This window comes from Neovison vison, chromosome 1 (assembly GCF_020171115.1).
Source record: "Neovison vison isolate M4711 chromosome 1, ASM_NN_V1, whole genome shotgun sequence".
In the NCBI taxonomy this organism is placed as follows: Eukaryota; Metazoa; Chordata; class Mammalia; order Carnivora; family Mustelidae; genus Neogale; species Neogale vison.
Window position 1 is genome coordinate 184,332,808 of NC_058091.1, and position 23,757 is coordinate 184,356,564.

General features: G+C 36.3%; 1 protein-coding gene across 1 annotated transcript in view; it reads left to right on the forward strand.

The window, feature by feature from the left end:
* The window catches only part of TMEM232 (transmembrane protein 232), a 289,360-nt gene that overhangs the window by 166 nt on the left and 265,437 nt on the right, over positions 1 to 23,757 (forward strand). The gene's annotated exons all lie outside the window — the stretch shown is intronic.

Here is a 23,757-nt window from a genome sequence, read left to right on the forward strand (position 1 = left end):
TGGTGAGAGAGAGCGTTGCTACGGAGACGCGGCGGTCACCTAGGGACAATCCTTAAAGAAAATCGCTGTCTGGAGGAGGTGGAAAAATGACTGTGGGGTTAATGGAACATTGTACCAAAGAGATGCCAAGGGAACTGGGGTGGGAAGGACAGCCTGGATAAACGGAGGTCGAATAAAGACATTTTATCGAGGGACGTGACGCGTCGGTGGAGCTGACTCCCTGAGATCTCAGCCAGAAATGTCCTGCTGCACTCAAAGGCCTCAGATCTAGGTCTTCTCTTTTCCTCCCTGGTCTAGTGCCTCGCCCGCCGCAAGGCAGCGATTAGACTTTAGAGTTGCGGGGTGTTGGTGACGTCTCTGTAGCTTTGCCTCCCGCACTTAGAGTTTTAGCTAGGCTCTCTTGAGAGCTGGTTCTGCCCAGTGAACTAAAAGGTAGTATGGACAGCTAGAGCAAGCATTACAAAAGACCGTCGGTGGAGAAAACCTCCTTTCCCCTCCGCTCCCCCACGAATGTAAACTGCTCTCAGGATTTAGGAATTAAGCATTTTGCTTTTCCGAGGCTACAAAACAGTTGTAATTGTTTTTTCCCCCGGCTGCATCTAAGTCACTTAGTGTCTTTAAAGTCTAGTGACGCTGTTCAAGATTGAGACCCTAGTTGAACAACTAAGAGGACTTCTGAACAGAGTCCTCTACTACCTGTTTTCATGGGCTCCATGGGCTCTTCGGGCAAAGTCCTTCTCCCTAGACTTGATCGAGCCTTCCATGGATTCTTCCTGTGTCCCTACTTCCCCACTGGACGTCCAGGATTCTGAGGGCTTTCAGAAGAGAATCTTGACACAAGATTCTTAATCATCCAGACGCGACCCTTTCTTTGAAGTGATAACTTCATTCATTGGGTTGGTATGTGGCTTAGGCAATTGTATTGAGTTACTCAATTGTATTGAGAGACTCAATACAATTGAGTATTGAGTATCTGGTATTACTAGATATATAATATTATATATATATATATATATAATATTGAGTATCCAGTATTACTCAAGTACTAATACCAAATTAATATCAAATTAATTACTGAGCATGGCAATACAAAATATTTCTCTGTTCCTCAGAAATGATTGAATTAAAGCTGCATTTGGCTCAGGTCCTAAACTTGTTTCTTAAAAGAAGGAGAGAAAGGCCTGTGTTTATGCGTGTGTGCACTTTTAATATAAAAACCTTAGTGTCTCACAATTTCACATCCATATCCATGAAGAAAAGATGAATTAGTAAAAGAAGGACAGCAGGGTAGCCAGTTGAGGGGAGGAAACAATAACAGCCCCTCCTCATAGCTCACCCCCACATAAATTCCAGCTGCAATAAAATTGTATTTTTTTCTTTACTTTTAAAAAGATTGAATATTGGGAGAAAATAACAAGGGGTTATTTTTCAAATAGTCAGTTGGAAAACTTTCTAAAAGTGACAGAAATGTCAAAAACCATGTATGGAAAGACTAATCAATTTGGCCATATAAAATTTAAATTTCTGTATGCAAATAAATAAGGGAAAACATAGTAATCAAAATTGAAAGAAAAATCACAAACTAGGAAAAACTACATTTTAACATGATAAAGACAATGAGTCGCTTTATTGTAAAAAAGCTCTTAGCAATAAGTAAGGGTATATCAGTAGAAATATAAGCAAATAACATGAAGAGGCAAGTCTTAAAAAAAATGCCCGCCATTTTGAAATAAAATAAATGTCTCAGCATTTTATGTGAAATAAAATAAAAAAATTTAAAAAGAAATAAAACTTAAGAAACGCCTCAGCCATTTTATGTGAAAAAAATGTCTGCCAGTAATTAAAGAAAAGGAAAACTTAATAGCTATATTTCCCCTATTTAAAAGACAATGTTTAAAAGGGAAAATGTACATTGTCATGCAATGTGAGAAGAAATGGCTGTCATTCGTTTCTAGTGTGGCATAAAATATAACAACTTTTTCTTGGAGGGCTATTTGACAAAATGTCTAAAAAACCGTAAAAATGATAATCTTTTGACTCCTAAATCTTAGGAAACAAATATAAGGTATATATATTTACTTATGCACATGTTCATGACATAATTGCTCATAACAGGAAAAATTGTCAGGATACCAAATATCAAGTGATTATCCATTAATTATTAATTAAAATGATTAATCTATGTGGTCCTTTAAGCAAAGTATATTTATTGAGCACCTATCCTCCGTACAGTTAATGTTCTAAGCAATGAAGTTAGAATGATAACCCAAAGTCCTTGCATTGTTAGAACTCATGTTCTAGGCAGGAGATGACTAATAGATAAATAAATCATGTCAAATAATGAAACAAACATAATGCAGTGTCGAATAATGACACATGATATATTTAATAAAATCAATTCAGTGGTAGAGGCAGTGTTTTTTAGATTGGTTGGTCAAGGATGTCCTCTGTGAGGCAGAGATCTTTAAACAAACTTAAATGAAGTGAAGGAATGAGCCCTGTGTAAATATCCGGAAGAAACATTTTCAAGGCAGAGGTAAGTGTAAAGTCCTGATGACAAGCTAGGTAGTTAGTGAGCAAGGGCTCACTGAGAGCAGAAAGAGAATACGGGACAGATTTAGCAGGGCCTTTGCTGAGATGAGGAATGAGATGACCCTAATGATGTTTTAAAAGGACCAATGTGACTTCTGTATGGGGCAAAGGTAGAAGCCTCTATTGAGTAGGCCACTGTAAGTGGTTCAGGTAGGAGACAGTAGAGAAGTGCCTCCTAATCTATGGTTTCCCTTTCCCAGGTTTTCAGTTGCCTTTGCTTTTCTGTTTCCCACAGTATACTGCAGGCCAGGAACAGATGATCCTCCTTCTTAAGTCTAGTCAGAAGACCAATAGTAGCCTAATGCTTCATCACGATGCCTATGGCATTTATCTCACTTTATCTTATCATGTAGGCCTTTTATCACCTCACATCCTCACAAGAAGAAGGGTGAGTACTGGACAGGAAGATATTTTGAGAGACCACATTCACAAAACTCTTATTACAGTGTAATTGTTCTATTTTATTATTAACTACTGTTGTTAATTTCTTGCTGTGCTTAATTTATAAATTAAACTTTATCATGAGAATGTATGTATAGGAAGAAAAGAGCATATATGGGATTTGGTACTATCACAGTTTCAGGCATGCCCTGGGTGGAGGGCGGTCTGTGTCTCTCATGACATTGCTGTCAAGACTTCAATTTGAGGTGCAGTTATTTTAGACTTAACTGGGTTTGACTGGGACTGGGGAAGTCACTTCCAAGATAACTCACTCAGTTAATTGTGGAAACAATGCCTCCTTTTCTTGCTAATTTGCTGTCAGGAGGTCTTAATTCCTTGCTACATAGAGCTCTCCATAGAACTTTTTTTTTTTTTTTTTTAGATAGAGAGAGCCTGAGCCTGTGAGCAGGAGAGAGGGTAAGGGAAGAGGAGAACGGAGGGAGGGGGAGAGAGTGAATCTTAAGCAGGCTCCACACCCAGCACAGAGTCTGACTCAGGGTTCACTCTCACAATCCTGAGATCATGACCAGAGCCGAAATCAAGGGTCAGATGCTTAACTGACCTAAGCCACACAGGACCGCCTCTCCGTAGAACTCTGGAGTGTCCTTCTAAAATGACAGGTGACTTTTTCCCTGAACAAATGATTCGAGAGAAAGCAAAGAGTATCCTATACTGTCTTTATGACATAATTCTACCTCATCACTTCTGTCACGTTCTAATCTCTAGAAGTGAGTCACTAAATCCAAGCCAATACTAAGTAGAAAGAATTTGGCTCCAATTCTAAAGGGAGGTTATTGAACAATTTGTGTTCATATTTTTAAACAAGCACAATTAAACTATTACATAACAATGAGTGGATAGAGGATACTGAAGGCATCAAATATAAACAATTAGGAAAAATTTCACAAAATTGTATTATTAATAGAAAGATATGGATTGATTTCTTTTTGCCTTCTCCCTTAGTAAATAAATTTGAAGGATTAGTTTGCTTTGGAAAGACTCATATGATAGAAATAGTTATAGTCCTAGGGACGCCTGGGTGGCTCAGTTGGTTGGACGACTGCCTTCGGCTCAGGGCGTGATCCTGGAGTCCCAGGATCGAGTCCCACATCAGGCTCCCAGCTCCATGGGGAGTCTGCTTCGCTCTCTGACCTTCTCCCCGCTCATGCTCTCTCTCACTGTCTCTCTCTCTCAAATAAATAAATAAAATCTTTAAAAAAAAAAGTTATAGTCCTGAAATAGCTTAGTATGTATTTTTAAAAGTCCAGTTATTATGGGGCGCCTGGGTGGCTCGGTGGGTTAAAGCCTCTGCCTTCAGCTTGGGTCATGATCCCAGGGTCCTGAGATCAAGCCCCGCATCGGGCTCTCTGCTTAGAGAGGAGCCTGCTCCCTCCTCTCTCTCTCTGCCTGCTTTTCTGCCTACTTGTGATCTCTGCCTGTCAAGTAGATAAATAAAATCTTTTTAAAAAAGTCCAGTCATTATTCAGTCAGACTTAAGCTGAAATACAAGTGAAGAATATAGATTATTTTGACAGTCTTCAAGAATTGGCAAAAAATGATATGACCTGCTAACATACAAAAGAAGCAGGTCATTCATTTATATTAATATTTTACTCAGAAATTCATAAACTGAATTTAGCTCATCAGATAAAATCATCTACATTTTTATGCAGGAATTCACCCAGCAATATTTATTAAGCCCTACTATGGCAAGTCACTCTGTTAGCTACCATGATGCAGCTATATATTTTCTCAAGGATGGAATTTGAAGATACTGAAATTATTTATTTCAAATGTATATATGGACCAAGAAAAAATTTTCACAATAAGTTTTAATATGTATTAAGCCGCACCCTCATATCCTTTCTTCTTTTTTGTAATTTTCTTGGCTAATCTGCCCATTATTCTTCCAAATGAACTTAAAAAAACATTTCATTCTTCACTCTCATTCTTCTAAAACATACACATGCGTGCATGCACACACACACACACACACACACACATGCTCACTCTGTGGGATTTGAGATGTACTCACATTAATTTATATGGTAACTTTAAGAGGTTAGATTTTTTTATAGTCTATGAAATATTTCCTTCAGTGATTCATGGTTTCTACTTGCCAAGGTCTATATTTATGTCACTAAGTGTTTGCTTACAAAAACATTTAAATATTTCTATTTTTTGAGATCCATCATTTAGTGTACAGTATGAATTTTGGATCTAACTGAATTCCTCCATGTAACAATAGTGTAACATCTTTATTTTACATGTCCTTATGAAAATTGAGGACTGCCCCTATTCCTTTCTCACACTTCTTTACTTGAACCTGGATTACAAAAGCTAAAAACATGTCTCTTTCAAAAAATTTTTTTGTCTTTTTCATTTTGTGGGCAGGGGGAAATTAATCGTTTAGGTATATCTGGTTTCAGAGCTTAACATCAGATGTTTCCAGTCATAACTTGTGCATTTTCGAGTTCTTAACTTTGATTAATGTCTAAGTGGTGTGCTCTTTGTGTGGTTTGAATAGTTTCATCTTAAAGTATAGAGGAGTAGGAGAAGAATTTGTGGATTCTCCCTTATATAAACATGCCCTTAGCTGTGTTCGACATAGAATTCATGACGAGCTATTTTTTTTTAGGAATGCTCTACAGAATCAGCTGATTTTTAAATGTGAAGAGTTTTTAAACCAACATTTTTTTTGTTGTGAGTAATCTGTTTAAGACTTTGTATTTTTAATGCTTCTAGTGTTTTTTCTAGATCTCAGGAAATTAAAAAAAAATTAGTTATGTTTATGTGCTGCATAAACTCATTTTATTTGGAGTATGGTAAGCACTCCTTTTTTTTTTTCCTTATTTCAACACATCGCTCCCATCTACCTCCCCTCTGGTAACCATCAATTTATTCTGTATATTTAAGAATCTTTTTTTGTTTGTCTTTTTTCTACATTTTTCGTTTGTTTTGTTTCTTAAATTCCACATATGAGTGAAATCTCATGTTTTTTGTCTTTCTCTGATTGGTTTATTTCACTTAGCATTATATCTTCTAGATCCATCTATATTGTTGCAAGGGCAAGATCTCTTTCTTTTTTATGGCTCAGTAGTATTCCATTATATGCAAATAATGTGATATATATGTCACCCTTCTTTATCCACTCATTTATTGATGGACACTTGGTCTGCTTCCATACTTTGGCTATTATAAATAACACTACAATGAACATAGGGGTGCAGATATCTTTTCAAACTGGTGTTTTCATATTATTTGGGTAAATACCCAGTAATGGAATTACTGGATCATAGGGTAGTATTATATTTAATTTTTTGAGGAGCATCCAACTTATTTTCCACAATGGCTGCACCAGTTTGCACTCCCACTGACCGTGCACAAGGTTCCCTTTTCTCCCCATCCTTGCCAATACTGCTTGTTTCTTGTGTTCTTGAGCTTAGCCATTCTGACAGGTGTGAGGTGATATCTCATTGTGGTTTTGATTTGCATTGCCTTGATAATAAGTGATGTTCAGCATCTTTGGCCATCTGGTTATATTCTTTGGAAACATGTCTGTACATAGCTTTTCCTTATTTTTAATTGCATTTTTTGTTTTTGGATGTTATTTACATTCTTTTTATATTTTTGGATACTAACCCTTTATCAGATGTGTCATTTACATTTATCTTCTCCTATTTATAGATTATCTTTTTTGTTGTTGTTGATTGTTTCCCGTGCTGTGCAGAAGGTTTTTATTTTCATGAAGTCCCAATAGTTAATTTTTGCTTTTGTTTCCTTGTCTCATATCTAGAAAAATGTTGCTATGGCTGGAATATGGTGAGCATTCTTGATTGCTCTCTCAAATTTTTTTTTAAAGATTTTATTTATTTATTTGACAGACAGAGATCACAAGTAGGCAGAGAGTCAGGCAGAGAGAGAGGAAGGGAAGCAGGCTCCCCGCTGAGCAGAGAGCCAGATGCTGGGCTGGATCCCAGTACCCTGAGATCATGACCTGAGCCGAAGGCAGCAGCTTAACCCACTGAGCCACCCAGGTGCCCTCAAAAATTTTTTTTTTATCAAAGAGGTTTTTCCCCCTGCTGTTCTTTATTATTATTTATGTCTTTCTTTTCCCTTTTTAGAACACATTCTGTGAGATTGGCACTCTAAGATTTGCTTTCTGAGATACATCTTTTATAGTGTTTCTCAATTTCACTTTTGTTCTTACTGATCTACTAGGAGGAAAGTGTTTCAGAAAAGCCTGTGATCTGATATTGTAATTTCTGTTTTTTTAAACTTTATCATTTTTTAGAATTAAATGACTATTTACAAAAAAAGTATTATTCTTAGAGTTCATAGCAAAATTAACAGGAAGGTACAGAGATTTTCCAGGTACTCCCTAACCCCACACATACATAGCTCCTGATTATCAACATCCTCCATCAGGGTAGTCATTTGTTACAATTGATAGACTTCCACTAACACATTATAATCACCCAAAGTCTGCAGTTTATATTAAAGTTAATTTTTGGTGTTGTACATTCTGTGGGTTTGGGCCAATAATTTCTGTTTTAAATATAAAATATACTAAAAAAAATCAAAAAACTTACTTGGTGTTTATTATAAACAGAAATAATTCAGGATTGATGTATTTCAAGTTTGAATCAGTTAAATTCTCTTTTGAAGTTATTAATTTTTTTAAGGCAGTTATTTCACCAGGACAATACCTGCATATTAGCTTTGAATTTGATCAGAATTGCTCTTCCATATTGTTTCCACTGTTCCATAGGCTTGCATTGAAACATTTGTGAACATTTGTAGAATATTTGACATTCCTCACCCATTGATAGGTAGGAATTTTATAGGGATTTAAATTAATTTTATTGGTTCCTATCTTTAAAAATTAGGCATTCTTGGGGCATCTGGGTGACTCAGTCAGTTAGGCATCTACCTTAAGCTCTGGTCATGGTCCTGGGATTGAGTCCCACATGGAGTCCCACATGGAGCCCCACATCAGGCTCCCTGGCCAGTGGGGAGCCTGCCTCTCCCTTTCCCTCTGCCTGCTGCCACTCCCCCTGCCTGTGCTCTCTTTCTCTCTCTGTCAAGTGAATAAAATCTTTTTAAGAACTTAGGCATTCTTTTATGCTTAAATTCTCCCTCTTGTACTTAGTACATGCAGAACACTGTGGATGCTTTGATTACTCACTATCCTAACTGCAGAGAACATTGGCAGGTTTAGATATTCTATGTAAAAGGAGCTTAGAAACAGCAATTGGATTAGAAGGCACAGCTACCTTTATATAGCAATCACGTTGTTTTTATTTTTTAAATTTAGATTTGGGGTCAAGCAAAGTTTTTGGAGGACGCATTTAGACGTTGAGGAGCCACTAAAGCACTCCCAAACCCTTTCTCCCCGGAGCTACAGGCTGCGTAGCCAACGTGTGTACAGAATTTAAAACGAATCGTTACTCTGTGCTTTATGATTGTATTTTAAAGCTAATGATGTCTTTCACACATCATTGCATCTATTCGTTGGAAACTGAACACACGCGTGGTGAAGGAGGGGAAGGGAATGTGGAATTGCATTTACACGTTCTGATTGGCTAAGCCCAGCCGCTGAAAGAGCAACCGTCAGGCTCTTAAAGTGACTCCTTCAGCGTCCTTAGCAACCAGCCTCATTCCCCAGCGACCTCGAGAACCTTGGTGAGTCCCGCTCCGGAGGATTTGAGGGCTCAGGCGGTCACATCCACCATGGGGGCGGCCGGGAGCCCCACAAAGACCCACAAATGAGTGTGCTGAGCCTTGTTCCAGGATTCTATAGTTCTGGCTGTTGGAAGGAGCTTCTATTACTCATGCCCCTTGCCCGGACCCACCACTCCCGCCCCTCGGAAGAAATCTCAGCAATCCAGTGCGGAAACTCCCGCGAGGGCAGCGAGGGAGAAGGTGGGGGAATCAGCCTCCAGTTATTTCTTAAGGAAATGGCTTTTTTCCCTGGGGATACTAAAGGAGGTGGGGTAACTTTCTTAATATCATTGGGGAAACTCTTATTTTTTCTGGACTGGATTTGCTTGTTCTCCTGGCAACCTTTACTTCGGAACCCTCCTTGCCTTGCTGGACAGCCTTCAAGTCTTTATATAGTTGGTGAATTCTTCCGCCCCACGCCTTTTTTTTACACGCAGACTCTTTTGATCTTAAAAAGAGAAAGTTCAGAAGTTTGGGGAAGTGTGTGACGCTGTGTGTGTGTGTGTGTGTGTGTGTGTGTTGGGGGGTATCTTGAGGATGTGAAATAAGAGTTTTAAAAGACAATCTTGAGAAAAAGGTATGAGCTGTTGATTAGGAAAAATCTGTGTGTATATGTGGAGTAAGGTGATACTAGGATCACCTTATTTACTTTATTTTAACAATGTGTCTGAATGGATTCTATCTTTTTGGTGGTCTTTGACCAGATTATTATTTTTTAAAAAAGATTTATTTATTTATGTGTGAGAGAGTGTGCATATGTGAGTGGGGGGAGGGGCAAAGGAAGAGAATCTCCAAGACTACCTGCCAAGGGTAGAGGCCAAGGCACCCCAGCCCCCCATCTCACCACTGTAAGATACAGGACCACCTGAAACCAAGAGCAGGTCAACTCACTGAGCCACCCAGATGCCCCCAATCAAATTACCATCTGATCTTTAAGGGTACAGTCTAAATCTTGTATTCTTTTATCATGCTACCTACCCAAAGGCTCGATACAATTTTAATATTGTCTAGTTCTCCAAAATTGTCTTTTAAAGTGTACTTTTCCAACATTGTTTAATCAGTTTAAAAAATACACTAGGGCTTAATGTTAAAAACTCTCTCTCTCTCTCTCTCTTTTTTTAAAATTTTGGGTCTACTCCAGGTTGCGGATGAACTGCCAAGCACTTGGACAGCTTGCTGGAGCTGTTTGAAACATATTTCTGCAATTTGTAAACATTTTTTGTTTTGCTGCTCCGCATAAATCTTTAGATTCAAGGTGAGTACCAGATTTTTATTTCAGTAAGAACTATTTTGTATGAGTCCTTATCCTGATGACTAATGCTCTTATCTTATTGACCATCTGATTATCAGAACCATTCATTAGGATGATTCATTTGGTAAGTGTTCCTTTCTTGAAGTTAATTGTCCATCCAGAGCTTCTAGTAAGGGGTATGGTCACGAGTGCTAAAAATAGTTTAGTGATATCAGTTAGAATTTCCCAAAATGTTTCATGCTTGTGACTCTAGGAGATACTGTTCTAAAGGTTTCTCCTGGTCAAGTGTAGGAAAAATTATGTATTGTACTGCTACTTAGGGAGATTTGCAGTGCACAGGTGGATATTAACTACTCCTAGAGATCTTAGGGTATGCAAACCTATTTAATTTTGTTTAGTGCAGTATTTCCCAAACTTATTTTACAACAAAACCTTTTAGGAGGTAATTATATCCCAAGAATCTGTATTCCACAAAACATATATGGGAATTATTATTCAAAACTAAAAACTGTACTCTTTATTTTTGCTTGTATTTCCATAAAAACAATCAGATTTGGTTTTTTTTAATGTAAAACAATCTCTATTTGTAGATGTCATGATGCTATATATAGAAAATGCTGAATTAACTAACAGACTATTAGGTCTAATAAAGAAGCTCAGTCTAGTTGCAGTATACAAGATCAATATACAAAAATCACATGCAAGAGAATGAAGTTGGAACCCTATCTCACACTATCTACAGAAATTAACTCAGATAGATCAAAGAGCTAAATGTAAGAGTTAAAATTATAAAAACCCTTAAAAGAAAACATAGACCTAAATCTTTGTGACTCTGAGGAAATGGTTTCTAGGACATGACAACAAAAGCACGTACAATCAAAGAAATAACAGACCCAGTGTGTCATCATTGTTACAAACTTTAGTGCTTCAAAGGATACCCATCAAAAAAATGAAAGGATAACCCATGGAATGGGAGAAAATGTCAGGGAATCACGCATTTGATAAAGGATTCATATCTAGAAGATATAAAAAATAATTATAACTCACTAATAAAAGACAACCCAATTAAAAATGGGCAAAGGATCTGAACAGACATTTCTTCAAAGGAAATATACAAATGACTACTAAGCACATGAAAAAATTCTCAATATCATTAGCCATCAGGAAAATTCAAATAAAACCTTTTCATACCCATTTGGATATTTGTAGTTAAAAAGACAAGTTTCGATGTGCTTGGCTGGCTCATAGAAGCACACAACTCTTAATCTTGGGGTTGGGAGTTTGGGCTCCACATTGGGTATAGTAGGGATTACTTAAATAAACTTAAAAATAAAAAGACAAGTGTTGGTGAGTGTGTGGAGAAATTAGAGTCCTTAGGCACTGCTGGTGAGAATGTAAAATAGTGTAGCCCTTTGGAAAACAATCTGGCAATTCCTCAGATGGTTAAATATGGAGGTATCACAAGATCCTATAATTTCACTCCTTGTGCATACTCAAGAGAATTGGAAATGAACTCATCACATCTTCTTGGATTCTTGGATCTCTGCGTCAGCAAATCCACATTTAAGACAAGTTTATACTTAAATTTATAGGATATAAAATTTCATGGCCACATGTGTTTATCACTAGTGTTACATTGCGTAAGTGGTAAAAACAGATATTGAACAAATGCCTTTTATAGTCCAGGAGGGGATGCAGAGAACAGTTATTGAGAAGAATAAATTTTATATTTTTCTTCTTGTACAGATTGCTATAATAACTTCACGCACCTGGTGCAGTGGTCATTCAGCTCTTAGGTCACTCATCTACTTCTCTGGCTATTCAGACTTCTTTGTTTACTCAGTGATTCATAAACAGATCGAGTATATCCTTCACATACTGTGGACATTGGGTTTTTCTAATCACTGCCAAGTTCATCCTACAACATTAGGACCCTAAAAACAGCCAACCAGCGTTAGTGTCCTTAAAACCAGCAATTTTCCTTTCCCCAGCCATGGTTAATTTCTTCCAGAACATAGCAGCAATACGGAACTCTTTCATCAGGTTCAGAACTAAGGTTTGCAGCAGATATCACCTTAGAAAATTCATCAATATTATTTTCAGCAGAAGTTTTTTCATGCAGGGGTACCTAGGTGACTGCGTCTTGGTTTTGGCTCAGTTGGTGATCTCAGGATTTTGAGATGGAGTCTTGACTTAAGCTCCGCACTCAGCAGGGAGTCTGCTTGAGATTCTCTGTCCTTCTCTCTTTGCCTCTCCCCCATTTATGCTTTCTCTCTCTCTTTCTCAAATAAATAAATAAACTTAAAATAATTTTTATGCATATATTAAGACATTTTACACCATGAAGCTTTTTACATTTCTGTAGTCTGTCTTCTGAATATCAATACTCATGTTCAGTGTTCATTTTTTTCATGGTCAATTCTATTTTGTTTATTGAGCCACCAATCAGGCATTTCCCCTATTTGGAAAGCTTAGCATCATTTTATATGTTTTATATCTTTATTGGTCTTTAGCCTTTAGTCTTCATAATCTTATTTTTCTTGGCTCTCTCTATCCAAAATTTGTCTTTCTTCAGAGACTTTGTTCCATTCTTTCTTTCTTTTTTTACAAAAAGGTTTTATTTGAGAGAGATAGAATATGCATGAATGGGGGGGTGCTGAGGAACAAGCAGACTTCCCACTGAATAGTGGGGAACCTGGTGCAGAGTTCCTTCTCACATGGAACAGAGATCATGACCTGAGCCAAAGTCAGATGCTCAGGCACTGCACTTAAGATTTTGATTTATGCTTGTTTTGAGTTACTAAGAGAACAATTACAGGCCACCATATTATTTCATAGTATGGGGCTGCAATGAAATTCTATTGTGTTAAGTACTTCCAATTTTTAAGTATTCTACTCATTAGGTAAAGACATTTACATTATTTTAACTCAGGCAAAATAGAGAAAAAATCCTGTTAAGAGACAGATAGATGGAAAACATATCTTATCATATTTAAATTAAAATTTCACTGTTTTTCAGATCTTGGTATATATTTATAGAATGTAATATTTACCAAATATTTTTCTTAGGCAGTTTTCCTCCTCTAAAATTACCTGGAATTCTTTCATAGAATTCAGCATCTTGAAATGTATAATGTTGGTTTACAGGCCCATCTTTTTTCTTCAGATTATAATTTCTTGAGGAAGAGATCATATTTTAATTATCTTTTAAACACAGAAAGCTCAGACATGATTAGCACTTTTATTTTTTGGGAAAACTGAACCAAATTGAATTCTCTAACTGGCAACCACTTACAATGAATAATGTGAGTATTGTTTGACAGTGCTAAATATAAAATGGTCAAAAACAGACTTCTATTTCTAGTTTATATGTTGGTACGTGTGTGTGTGTATGTGTGTGTACTTTTAAAAAATTTCATCTTCTATATTGAATGTTGCAAGTGAATAAAAAAGTACTGGCATAAACATGAACCCAGTAAAAGAATTCATGGACAATTACATCCATTTTTCCAATTTTTTTACAGACCATTGATCACATTAGTTTGTATCAAAGCCAAATGGCTTCCTATGATGAATGTCAACCTAAATAAAGAGGTAAACTCGGGTAAACTCAAACTGCCAGAAACTGAGTTTACTCAGGAATAGTAAAGAATTGCAGTTTGGGAAACGCAAACTACAGGCCGTTTGTTGAAGGTTTTGGGTGGACTGTATTTATGGGAGAGGAGTACAGAGAAGGAGGAAGTCCAGCCAGATTCCAAGCCATAAGTACACTGGCTTTAGGATGAGGAAAGATTCTTGGGGGATGTTTGTTGGTGGTGAAATAAGTTCCCCAGCCATTTATAGGGGAACTGGTCTCCCATTCTTGAGTTTCATTTGCCTGATAGTGTATGTGTGAGAGTCTCCATTCCATATCCTCTGGTTACATTTTAGATTCAAATCTTTTAAAGGTGAGTAAGAGAGATTTAAGGAATTTCAGTCAGATCAAGACTTTATTATTTAAATATTAGATCATTACAATTTTCTCGAATAAGTTAGTAAATAAGTGACTGAGTGATGAATGAAAGAAGTTTCTGTGTAAACTTTAATGGTACTTTTTAGTTCATTTTCCTCATTGTCCAAGGTCTTGTAAATCATCTGTAAATACTTTAGACACTTTAGTTTTCAGTATCTTGAATATCCCTATTTCATATTAGTTATGAATATCTTACATGCTACTACAAAGTTAAAATATGTGTACTAGTTATGAATCATAGTCAATAGACTTATGTATTGCAAGAAATATTTCTGTACTTTGCCTAAATTGACTATGTATACTCCAAGCCTCTGTTGTGCTTGACTGGTTAGATATTTATTCTTAGTTTTGATTAGTCTTGTCCCTACCCTGGGGTTACACAAAGGTCCTAGGTACTTAACACATCATGAAAGTGTTGGAGAGTCACCATGGGGCATTGGGGCAGTTGTCACATCTGTGGGGTCCTTTCTGTTTTGGCATCCTTTCCGGGGCCACAATGAGACTGGTAAAAGATTTTTATGCCTCTTTTATACTGTGGGATCCAGTCTCTCAAGATGCAGTACCCAGACATATCCCGACATTTCTTCCATGGTACGGTCACCTCCAGGGGATGGCTGCTACAAGAAAGGAGATGGCTCTGAATGACCTATGTTACCTTCCAGGAAACATTGCTCTCCACACACCCCAAAGCTTTTTCCCTCCTTACAGGGCACCCAGTGTCATCTCTTCAATCAGCTTAATTTTTTGTTTTTTCTTTTTTAAGATGTGGTGGAGCCAGAGATATATATCATATATATATGATATATATAACTCTCCTTGGAATAGAGAAGTAGAAACAAAGAGTGAGAAGTCTTAAAATATATAAGGCCATCATATTTAAGAGGCATCTGTCATACTCTATCATTCATACTTCTCCTTTACAAATTAAACATGTTTAGTCTTTCAACTATTTCCAAAAGGGACATGGTTTTATATCTCTTCACTTTTCCCCTCATGCCACTTGATAAAATAGATATATTGGTTGTTTATAAGTAAAGGGTCCAGAATGGATGAGATAATCCAGTTCCCATCACACTTGGCATAAAATATCTGTAATTAAGATTTATAACTGATAAATATAATTTAATTTTTCAGTGGCAAGTAAAACAATGAGCGATTTAAAAAAACACAGTTGATGTTGACATAATCCATATACTCAAACTTTATGCTCCTGCAATCTGAATATTCCCTAGTCTGACTCTGGATTTTATTGTTGGTGGTAGGTCTATGTTAAAGGGTTTTGAACAGGAGAGAGGGTCTGGGCAATGATCAAGAGATTTATATTTGGAAAAGTTACTGTGGCAGTCATGTAAAAGATGAGGCTAGAGGAAGAGAGATCAGAAGGAGACTGGAAGATAAGAAGTTATGGTATTAGTTTAGGACAGGGTAATGCCGTTCTGATTTGGGAGAATGACAGAAGGGCTTAGAAGGAGGCTTGATTAACAGAGCTCCTTTGAAGATGGGAATCAATACAACATAGCGACAAATAGTGGCTCCCCATTGTTTTGATGCTACACAAGCCAGTGAAAAACCCAGAACAAGGTGGGGCCTGACAATGACCATGAAAGGAAGATTTAGATGCAGACTTGGTTTCTTGTGAGTGTGAAGCTGCCAAACAGATCCCAAATTGTCAAGCTTTGGATCACTAGCCATCAGGGAGATTCAAATTAAAACCACATTGAGATACCACCTTACACCAGTTAGAATGGCCAAAATTAGCAAGACAGGAAACAACATGTGTTGGAGGGGATGTGGAGAAAGGGGAACCCTCTTACACTGTTGGTGGGAATGCAAGTTGGTGCAGCCTCTTTGGAGAACAGTCTGGAGATTCCTCAAGAAATTAAAAATAGAGCTTCCCTATGACCCTGCAATTGCACTACTGGGTATTTACCCCAAAGATACAGATGTAGTGAAAAGAAGGGCCATCTGTACCCCAATTAAACATTAGCAGCAATGGCCACAGTCGCCAAACTGTGGAAAGAACCAAGATGCCCTTCAACAGACGAATGGATAAGGAAGATGTGGTCCATATACACTATGGAGTATTATGCCTCCATCAGAAAGGACGAATACCCAACTTTTGTAGCAACATGGACGGGACTGGAAGAGATTATGCTGAGTGAAATAAGTCAAGCAGAGAGAGTAAATTATCATATGGTTTCACTTATTTGTGGAGCATAACAAATAGCATGGAGTACAAGGGGAGTTAGAGAGGAGAAGGGAGTTGAGGGAAATTGGAAGGGGAGGTGAACCATGAGAGACTATGGACTCTGAAAAACAATCTGAGGGGTTTGAAGAGGCGGGGGGTGGGAGGTTGGGGGAACCAGGTGGTGGGTATTGGAGAGGGCACGGATTGCTTGGAGCACTGGGTGTGGTGCAAAAACAATGAATACTGTTATGCTGAAAATAAATTAAAAAAATTAAAAAATAAGATGTTTAACATCAGAGAAATACACTTCTATCTTGTCTGAGCCATTGTCATTTTTACTTCTCTTTTATGTCAGTAAATTTAATTCTAATGTGATATATTCTCTTACGATTTTATTTTTATTGAGGTAAAATTTGTCTGTAGTGAAATGCATGAAGGTTCATTATACAATTCAGCGAGTATTCTGGGTCTCTATTTCTGGTCACGACCATTCTAAAGCTTAGTGACTTGAACAATTTTTTAAAAATCTACTCTCATGGTCCTGGAGTTGATTATACACAATTGAGTAACTCTCATTTGGGGTCTCTCCTGTGATTTCAGTTGGATGTCAGCTGAGGCTCTAGTCATCCAAAGACTTGGCTGGGCTGGATGTCCAAAATGGCTCACTCACATGACTGGCAGTTGCTGCTTGCTGTCAGCTGGGGGCCTGGCTTGGTACTCAGCTGGGGCCATCAACCAAAGCTCTTATACATGGCTTTCCCTGTGATGTTGGCCTCCCATCATGGTGGCTAGACTCTGAGAGAACATCCTTAGGAGACCTAGAAGGAAGCAACAAAGCTTTTTTATAATGTGATTTCATTGCGCCACAGTTTTGCTTCTGTGCACCTGTCAGTCCAGCAAATCACTAAGTTAGGCCCAGATTCATGGAGAGAGTAAATTTAGATCCCATCTCTTGAGAGGCAGTGACAAGGCCACACTGCAGACAACATACAGTATAGGAGATATTGTTGTATCATTTAAAAAAAATGTGGTCTGCTACACTGAGTTTTGATACATATTTATAGTCACTTTGGCACCTCCAGTATCTAACATTTCCATCTGTACCTTCCATTTAGTCTCCAGCCCCACGTCTCATCCTCCTACAGACTCTAGCCATGGAATAGCTTTGCCTGTTTTTAAACTTCATGTATTTGGAATCATATAGTATGAACTTTTGTGTTTGGTTCTTTCACTCAATGTATTTTTGGTGCATGTAGCAGTAGTTTGCTTTTTATTACTGCGAAGCAATTGCCTATTACCTATTACCTATTAAATATGGTTTTATATGCAATGTTTTATTATCATTTAGTTCTAAGTATTGTGAAATTTCATTGTTATTTCTTCCTTGATCCAGAGGTGACTCAGAATTTGGTGCTCTATGTCCCACTATATAGAGGGTTAATTTATCTTTTTGTTATAATTTTCTAACTTATTATGTTTTGATGCCAGGAAATATTTTTATTACAAAAATACTTTTTGTAATATAGTAAGACTTGCTTTCTAGACTAGAATGTGATCAATTTTTAGAAATTATATTTGTGTGTTTGGGAAGAATGCATATTCTTTGATTGAATACAGAATTTGATTTGGTTTGTTTAGTATATTAATTATATTGTTTAAATCTTCTATACCTTAGCTGATTTCCTATTTTATTTCCTGCTTGACTTACTAATTTATTTTCTTAGAACCACATTATCTATGTCTTTCTCCACCTGTGTGCATATTAGTTCACAATAGCCTTTCAGTTCCCCAGTAGCTTAGTTCTGGGTTTTTCTCTGATAATTTCTTGGATTTCAAATCTGTTATTCCTACAAGGTTGTTTTTATTTTTATTTATTTTTTTAAAAGATTTTATTACTTTGAGAGGAAGAGAATGAACCTGTACCAGCAGGAAAAGCAACAGGCAGAGGGAAAAGCAGACTCCCTGCTGAGCAGGGAGCCTGATGTTGGCCCTGAGATCATGACCCCAGCCAAAGGCAGACTTAACCAACTCAATGAGCCACCCAGGTGCCCCTACAAAGTTGTTTTTAAAGATAGAGGCCAAAAGCTTGTGTTAATTAGTTATCTTTACTGGTATTGAATTCTGTATTACCTTTTTCATACTGTTTATTCAGAAATCTTTTTTTTAAAATTGGATGTAATCTCTTTTTTTTTGTATGTGCATATTCTTCTGAGATTTTTATATATTTTTAAATTAATATACTGCCCCCCTTTTCCCATATTTATACCTCTTTTTTCTTTCTCTCCTTTTTGTTTTTTGGCTAGGACTGCCTATTAAACGTTGAATTAAGTCATAAGAATAAGGATATCCTTTGTGTTATTTCTGGCTTTTCAGACAAAACTTCTAAAATTCTGTTGTTAATTTCATGTTTCTTTTAGTTTTTCTTAGCTTTGATTAAATTAAGGAAAACTGATATCTCTACCTTGCAAACTTTTTAAAAAATTTATTTGTTTTTATAATCATGGATGAAAACTGGACTTAACTGAATTAATCTTTAGTATATATAAAAATATTTTCTACATTTTTGTCTTAAGTCCATCAATGTTATGATCTGTGATAATATATTTTTATAATGGTAAATCATCCTTGCTCTTCTCGACTAAGTCTTCTCAGTTGTAATGAATTATTTTTTATTGACATTGCTAGATTTGGTTTCCTTGTGTTTTATTTAGAATTTTTGCAACTATGTTAATAGGTGAGATTTCCCTATAAATTTATTTTCCCATGCTGATCCAAATCCTGTAACCTTGAGTGGCTTAGAAATTTATCTCTTTGGCATAGGATCTGCTAACATTGTTGAAATTCTAAAAAGTCATTAAAAATAATAAAATTATAGAAAACTTTAGAAAGGTATTCTGGGGAGAAAGAATGAGCATAAGAATAAAAGAAAATGACAAGCTAATTTAAATAATTATATTGCAGTTTTAAAAGCAGCTTTTGTGTAAGTGTTCTGTTTATTCTTTTGGTTTTCATAAAATATGACATATGTTTTATAGCTGATTAAATGATTAGAATCTAATATATATCATATCTAATATATATCTTTATTTATCTATCTATATGATATTATATATGGTGGCCTCGTGAGTTCTAATTACTTACTGAGAAGAAATTGATTAAGCCTATGTTAAGTGTGAATCAATACTCTAAAAAATGTTCTTATATAAAACTTCAATCATGCAGTAAAATTGGGAGATTACTAAATTAATCCCCATTCACTTTTAGCTCAGATTCAACAATTATCATTTAAGTTCATACATTGTGATGTATTTATTATATAGTATTTTTATGTCTAAAATGTTTATTACTTAATGCATTTGTATGATTAATTAGAAGAATATTATACAAAGAACAAATAGTGAGTAATGAGTATTACTCTTCACTTGGATAATAATAACCCATTCACAGGACATATTATTATTATTATTATTTTGAACAATTGGGCTTTTTATTTTAATTTTTCATTATAGCTAATAATATTTAAAAAATATATTCACTGTATTTATGAAGGTATCAATGAATTGTGTGTTAGTTTCCTGTGGTTGCTGTAACAAATTACCACAAACTTGGTGGCATGAAATTCATTTTCTCACAATTCTGGAAGCCAGAAGTCCAAAATCAGTTTCACGAAGCATAAATCACAGTGTTGGCAGAGCTGCACTTCCTCCAGATGCCCTAGGGGAAAAATCTGTTCCTGCTTCATTCAGCTTCTGTGGCTGCCAGCATTCCTTCATTTATGGCCACAATGCCAGGTACTATTATAATCCCTATTTATAGATGAGGAAACCGAGGTACCTGACAGTTAAGTAATTTACACAGTGACCCAGATGTAATCTGTGCTGGTGTGAGAATTTAAAGCATGCTGTTGATTCCTGCACTTTCATGGTTCCCTGTTATACCATACAGAAGTGTGAGAAGGACACCTCACAAAAGTAGGGAGATAAGCCAAGAGTGGAGTGTCATGATAAATGAAAAAGGAAGATGCATTATTTCTAGAAGGGATGGTAGGCAGAATCAGTTACTTTAGTGTAACTAGGCAAGATCAGTACTGAAAAACTCTCATGAAATTGTTTACCTGGAAATGGTGGTCAGCCTTGGGAAGATGATCTCAGTGCTGAGACAACAGAAACTAGATTCCAGATATTGGATGTTCTGCACCTGAATAAATTTAAGGGTAGATATAATTTAATATAAAAATCACATCTGATATAAGTAAAAGGTAAAAATCACACTTTTGCCCACCTCAGAATGCTAGGTAAATCTGTGGAATTTATCTAAATTATTGGAAACTATCCCTGGAAAGTGGTAAAGAAAATGTGAGTTACTGTAGACCATCCTCTATGGTGGAGTGCTGTATAAATCAAGACAATTAAAGCAAATGAAGAGGTTGGTCTAAGAAATAGTTGCTGTCAAAATAATGATTTTTTAAAAAATATTTTATTTATTTATTTGACAGAGAGAGATCACAAGTAGGCAGAGAAGCAGACAGAGAGAGTGGGGTGGAGGGGTTATGCGGGGGAACAGGCTCCCTGCTGAGCAGAGAGCCTGATGCTGGGCTTTATCCCAGGACCCTGAGATCATGACCTGAGCCAGAGGTAGAGGCTTAACCCACTGAGCCACCCTGGCACCCCATGATTTTTTTTTTTTAATCTCTCATTTTAGTATTCAAGGGAAGACTTTATTTTAAAAAGAGAGCAATCCAATCCTTAAGATCATTTTTATTCACTTAAGATTTTGTTTTCATTTCAATCTACAAATTCAGTCAGCACCATTTGTTTTGGGTACTACAGAGAGTATAAGGGTATTTCAATCTTAAAGATCTATTTAACTTTAAAAAAGCTCATTTTAAATTTACATAATGTTTTGCTAATTCAGGAAAAATGTCTATTTTTTGACAATGACATAAAAGTGAAATAATCCAGTTTAATAAGTCCATTCTAATGTTTTTATATTTAATGAGTGTGATTTCTCAGCAGAATAAAAGAAATGTGTCTTGTATGTGATAGCAGAAAAATAAAATTTCTTGTCATCATTTTACTTTTCTTGTTTTCAGATGGTGTTACTGAAGAGCTTGATATATGCCTTTCTCTGTCCTTTTAATACAATTCACCAGTCAATATCCCTGCATGTAACTGTCCTAAGAAGGAATAAAATAATACAAATGATTACCCTAGTAGGTTTTAATAAATGGTGTAACAAAACTTTTTATCAAATACTGTTAGAACCTTGATGTGTTGGTTTCACTAATGACTACTATATGTGACTCCAGTTATAGTAATACAATGCAAAAAAAGCCCTACTGTATATACATCAATAATAATAATAATAATAATAATACCTTGTTGATAGCTTCAGGGTTTGATAGTTCATAGAAACTGATTCTATGAAAAATCCACAGATTTACCTTGCATATTTATCTGAAGTGGGCAATTAAAAAAAATTTAAAAAAACTTTAAGTAGGCTCCATACCTAGTGTGTAGCCCAATGATGGACTTGAATTCATGACCCTGAGGTCAAGAATCAGGCACTGAACCAACTGAGCCACCCAGGCAGTCCTTAATGAAGAATATTTTTATGAAAAAACTAAAAATTCTGTTAAAGTTGATGAAATTTTTAGATTCTCTATTTTGAGGTATCTTTGGAGAATGGGGTGTCATTTTAAACCTTGTTTTCTTTGTTTATTTACCCCACTAAGGATTTAATTCTAACATCTCAATGGGAAACATTCTTGAGGACATTCATCTTTTGAGAAACTTGAGATTATTTGGTTGTTCTTTCTTTTACTCCTAGTCAAAAGCAATCCTAACTAATAAAATACATTGGCGAGCCATACTATCTTCTATTCAAATAGTATTTGAATAATAAAATATTGTTGGTTAAGCCCTGGCACTATTACTTTCAAGATTGGCAGAAGTATAGATAAGGCAGAAGTATAGAGGAAGCATGTAAAAACTTCTGCAGCAGTTTTGAGTTTTTCCACCCATCCAGTCTGGGGGAGTCTCATCAACAGGGTATTGTGGAACTTGCGTGTTGAGCAGATGGTGCAAATACTTACCACTAGTACCAGCAGATGTGCAGGATCTTTGGAAAATAGCTTCGATGATTAGTTCAAACACTTAATCTCTAACTTCTTGAAATATCAAAAAATATGGCTGACTGTAGTCAATCCTATAAAATATATCACTAAATGGCTAAGAGCTCTAGGTCAGTATGCCTAACACATGCACACAAAGACCAGTTTGCTTTCCATTCAGTTTCCCTTCAATTATTTTTCTTCCTAGGTTGCCTATATTTTCCCCTTTCTATTCATTTGGAATTAATTTTTTAAAAGTAATTTATCTTACAGTATGTCTGACTCAAATTTGTATTTCTAATCTCTATTTCTGGAATATGTGATGTTTTATGAATGGTGGGTTTCTTTTTGTCTTCTTTTGAAAACTTTGTTTTAGTGTAATTAAACATCTTATCTTCATAATTTTGTATGATTCACAATAAATACTTGTTAAACATAGTAGCAATCATAAATGTGCAACATTTGCTACCATATTTATCGAATTAACCCTTTTGAACATCCCTATTTCTTTATTATTGTTGTTTGGTGCTTATGTGTGCTTTATCTCCATCATTAAATTGTTTGTAATTGTTTTCCTGAGTTCCTTTTAAGGTAGGAACATCTGATGTGAATCCAATATGATGTCGTTCACTGGTAAAAATTAAACTCCTGGGGCACCTGGGTGGCTCAGTGGGTTAAAGCCTCTGCCTTCGGCCCAGGTCATGATCCCAGGGTCCTGGGATCTAGCCCCACATCAGGCTCTCTGCTCAGTAGGGAGCCTGCTTCCTCCTCTCTCTCTGCCTGTCTCTCTGCCTACTTGTGGTCTCTGTCTGTCAAAAAAAAAAAAAAAAAAAAACTTTAAAGAAAAATTAAACTCCTGAATGTATTAGTCCTGTTTGGGAAAAACTTATATTGTATATTAAAATTAGGGTCACTCTAAGTGACATCCCTTTATATATAACACAGTATAGCTACTGACTTAAAAATACATTTACCTTATATTCAAATGGATGTAGATTATTAGAAGCAGACCTTGCTATAACCAATAGCAATGGATAATAATGTTTTGTGTTTATAATCCATTTTGTACTGGATATTTTCCCGATGGCCTTTCAGATCCATTGTCTGTCCTTTTCCACTCTGCCTTATACCTTCTCTGGCTTCTAGTTTGGCTTAGCTAATGGGAAGTGCAAGCAGGTAATTGGAGTGAAGGGCAGAAGGGTGAGATCAAAATTCCTGTTTCTAGTCTCCCTCTTAGCAGGCAACCTTAGATGGGCTGTATGTCTAGACCAAAGGCCAAAGTTTGTTTGTTTGTTTGGTTTGTTTGTTTGTTTGTTTGTTTTTAAATCAAACACCACTTTCCTACAGCTATTCTTTCTGGCTCCTTCTTTCCCTCAGTTCCAAGAGTGGTGGTTTCACCCCCTTCTTCCAGACTTCAGAATGGCACCATCTCAGAT